The sequence below is a fragment of the Oncorhynchus keta genome, chromosome 19, assembly GCF_023373465.1.
Source record: "Oncorhynchus keta strain PuntledgeMale-10-30-2019 chromosome 19, Oket_V2, whole genome shotgun sequence".
In the NCBI taxonomy this organism is placed as follows: Eukaryota; Metazoa; Chordata; class Actinopteri; order Salmoniformes; family Salmonidae; genus Oncorhynchus; species Oncorhynchus keta.
In genome coordinates this window covers 63,482,586-63,487,094 of record NC_068439.1, presented here as the reverse complement: position 1 = coordinate 63,487,094, position 4,509 = coordinate 63,482,586, and positions in this window count along the sequence as shown.

Genomic DNA, 4,509 nt, shown 5'->3' with positions numbered 1-4,509 from the left:
TGAATAGATTTGGTGGACAGTTTCATTATTTTGATCTTCCCACAGTTCATTGGAAGATGAAGCATAAACTCAAACATAGTCTATTAGCTCGAAAAATACATTGCTGTTGTACAGCAAATTTTCTGCAATGTTTTTTTTTCTTGAGCTGAGAGAAAATGTTGCACGTTTGAAGCACATTTCCATGAATTTTACATAGTTTGGCATTGAGCTGAGATTTTATTCAGTTTTAAAGCTAATTTCCTGCAATTTTATGCATTTTATCCATGGCTAATGATGTGTTCCTCTGCTCAAACATTTTAACAAAATCAATGGCATGTGCCCTGAATGCCTGTTTCTTTTTTTGGGTGGGGGAATCTTGCTGACTGTCTAGTTTTTATTTGATTGTTAGTTCTCAAGGATTATGATAAAAAATATATATATATAGTTCAATATCTTTACTGCCTTCTATTTGGTTGTTTTCCTTCAAATTGACAATGAAACAGTTTTCCATCCGGAAAGTTATCACTGAGACAGACAGCACGCCTAAAAAAACCTTGTAATTTACACTATATTAATGGGATAGTTCGAGATTTTGCAATGAAGCCTTTTATCTACTTCCCCAGAGTCAGATGAAGAGGAACAGCTAGCATGCTAATGTTCCAGTAGACTTCCAGTCATTGCGCTAACGCTAGAGACATACAAATTATATTCTGTTGCAGGTGGCGATATACAGTTGAAGTCAGAAGTTTACATACACTTAGGTTGGAGTCATTAAAATTTGTTTTTCAACCACTCCACAAATTTCTTGTTAACAAACTATAGTTTCGGCATGTCGGTTAGGACATCTACTTTGTTTACAATTGTTTACAGACAGATTATTTCACTTATAATTCACTGTATCACAATTCCAGTGGGTCAGAAGTTTCCATACAATAAATTCACTGTGCCTTTAAACAGCTTGGAAAATGATGTCATTGCTTTAGAAGCTTCTGATAGGCTTATTGACATAATTTGAGTCAATTGGAGGTGTGGATGTATTTTAAGGCCTACCTTCAAACTCAGTGCCTCTATGCTTGACATCATAGGAAAATCAAAAGAAATCAGCCAAGACCTAAGAAAAAAAATTGTAGACCTTCACAAGTGTGGTTCATCCTTGGGAGCAATTTCCAAACGTTTGAAGGTACCACGTTCATCTGTACAAACAATAGTACGCAAGTATAAACACAATGGGACCATGCAGCCGTCATACCGCTCAGGAAGGAGACGTGTTCTGTCTCCTGGAGATGAACTTACTTTGGTGCGAAAGTGCAAATCAATCCCAGAACAAATCAAATCAAATGTTATTTGTCCATTACACATGGTTAGCAGATGTTAATGCGAGTGTAGCGAAATGCTTGTGCTTCTATTTCCGACAATGCAGTAATAACCAACAAGTAATCTAACCTAACAATTACACAACTACTACCTTATACACACAAGTGTAAAGGGATAAAGAATATGTACATAAAGATAAATGAATGAGTGATGGTACAGAACAGCATAGGCAAGATGCAGTAGATGGTATCGAGTACAGTATAGACATATGAGATGAGTAATGTAGGGTATGTAAACAAAGTGGCATAGTTTAAAGTGGCTAGTGATACATGTATTACATAAAGATGCAGTAGATGATATAGAGTACAGTATATACATATACATGTGAGATGGATAATGTAGGGTATGTAAACAGTGGCATTGTTTAAAGTGGCTAGTGATACATTTCTTTCCATCAATTTCCATTATTAAAGTGGCTAGAGTTGAGTCAGTATGTTGGCAGCAGCCACTCAATATTAGTGGTGGCTGTTTAACAGTCTGATGGCCTTGAGATAGAAGCTGTTTTTCAGTCTCTCATCCCTGCTTTGATGCACTTGTACTGACCTTGCCTTCTGGATGATAGCAGGGGGAACAGACAGTGGCTTGGGTGGTTGTTGTCCTTGATGATCTTTATGGCCTTTCTGTGACATCGGGTGGTGTAGGTGTCCTGGTGGGCTGGTAGTTTGCCCCCGGTGATGCATTGTGCAGACCTCACGACCCTCTGGAGAGCCTTACGGGTGTGGGCGGAGCAGTTGCCATACCAGGCGGTGATACAGCCCGACAGGATGCTCTCGATTGTGCATCTGTAGAAGTTTGTGAGTGCTTTTGGCGACAAGCTGAATTTCTTCAGCCTCCTGAGGTTGAAGAGGCGCTGCTGCGCCTTCTTCACAACGCTGTCTGTGTGGGTGGACCAATTCAGTTTGTCCGTGATGTGTACGCCGAGGAAGTTAAAACTTACTACCCTCTCCACTACTGTCCTGTTGATGTGGATAGGGGGGTGCTCCCTCTGCTGCTTCCTGAAGTCCACAATAATCTCCTTTGTTTTGTTGACGTTGAGTGTGAGGTTATTTTCCTGACACCACACTCCGAGGGCCCTCACCTCCTCCCTTTAGGCCGTCTCGTCGTTGTTGGTAATCAAGCCTACCACTGTCCGCAAACTTGATGATTGAGTTGGAGGCGTGCATGGCTACGCAGTCGTGGGTGAACAGGGAGTACAGAAGAGGGCTCAGAACGCACCCTTATGGGGCCCCAGTGTTGAGGATTAGCGGGGTGGAGATGTTGTTACCTACCCTCACCACCTGGGGGCGGCCCGTCAGGAAGTCCAGGACCCAGTTGCGAAGGGCGGGGTCGAGACCCGGGGGTACTATGGAGGGCACTTTGGAGGATACTATGGTGTTAAATGCAGCATTATCACATATATTCCTCTTGTCCAGATGGGTTAGGGCAGTGTGGTTACGATTGTGTCGTCTGTGGACCTATTGGGGCGGTAAGCAAATTGGAGTGGGTCTAGGGTGTCAGGTAGGGTGGAGGTGATATGGTCCTTGACTAGTCTCTCAAAGCACTTCATGATGACGGAAGTGAGTGCTACGGGGCGGTAGTCGTTTAGCTCAGTTACCTTAGCTTTCTTGGGAACAGGAACAATGGTGGCCCTCTTGAAGCATGTGGGAACAGCAGACTGGGATAAGGATTGATTGAATATGTCCGGAAACACACCAGCCAGTAGCTGGTGCATGGAAGTCAGGGGCAGGAGAGGACAGATGAATGGACAACGCACTTTACTTAGGCAATCATAATACAGAACACAACCGCTTCACAAAAACAAATGCCCACAGAACAAGTGAGGCAACAAAAGTACAAAGTACCGGCTGCCACAAAGCACGGGTAAAACAAAACCCGGCGCAAACCAGCCGGAAGAGTGCCAACCTTGACAATAAACAATACCCCACACAGACATGCAGGGAACAGAGGGTTAAATACACATGTAAATTAGTAGGAGATGTAAACCAGGTGTGCAGGAAGACAAGACAAAACAAATGGAAAATGAAAGGTGGATCGGTGATGGCTAGAAGACCGGCGACGTCAACCTCCGAACGCCACCCGAACAAGGAGAGGAACCGACTTCAGCAGAAGTCGTGACAGGTAGGCTACCTCCGTCCCAGTTTGAAAAGCCTGCTGTATTCTACAGCACATGCAATTCACTCTCGGGATTACAGATCATAGTCAATATTATTTTAATATTCATAGCTATTCCCTGTCTATTGCTATTGTTGGCTCACTCTGCATAGTAGTGATGGGCATTCCGGCTCTTTCGGCTCAGCTCACCAAAAAGAGCCAGCTCTTTCAGCTCCAAAACAGCGCTTTAAAAAAAAAAGTTTTGTATTTTTTCAAGTCAAACAGTTTGCGATAATTTGACCTGAATTGGTGCTAAAACAATTCTAATTAAATTATTAAATGAAATTATACTCTACCCTAACCACAATGTATTTAAAAATGCATTGGTTTGTTATGAAAAAGAATGCTAATAAACATTTGCATTTAAAGTATAACTTTTTAATGTATATAAACAAAGTGCATATAAATGTAACAATTAAAAACGAATACAATCTGAACAACATAATAATAGAATATTGCACCATATCAAAGAAAAATAAATAACAATGTGCAAAACTGCAGCATCCCACTTAAAACATTAAACTGGTCCCTCATTTATCTCTCTTCTGTATTGCCATGTTATAACCAGCAGCACACAGCAATGCTGACCATATTTTGCTTTTATGAGAGATTTGCATTAAGAAATGCAAGCTGCCTCACTTTCAAGGGGCTGATGCAGTTTCTTCTCTCAGTAATTATTTGTCCCGTTTTCGAGAAGACTCTCTTGAGGGAACGGATGTGGCCACTATGTAGTCTCCCTGTCATGACTTTAGTGAGCCGTGGGTAGGTCAGTGATGCCAGAGCGATTGATGCTCTTCAAATAATAATCTCAGCAGCAGGGAGGGACAGCCCCAGCAGTCAGCTGGCTCAGGCACCAGGGTCAACAGGAAGAAGAGGGATCAGATGGAGCAGAAACACCAGCAGTAGTGCCACAAACGTCTGCTGTTTGACGAGAGAGCAACTGGGGACGCAGCACGAAGGAATCCCTCAGCAGATGCCATAATGGAGGTCCAATCCTATTTGGAG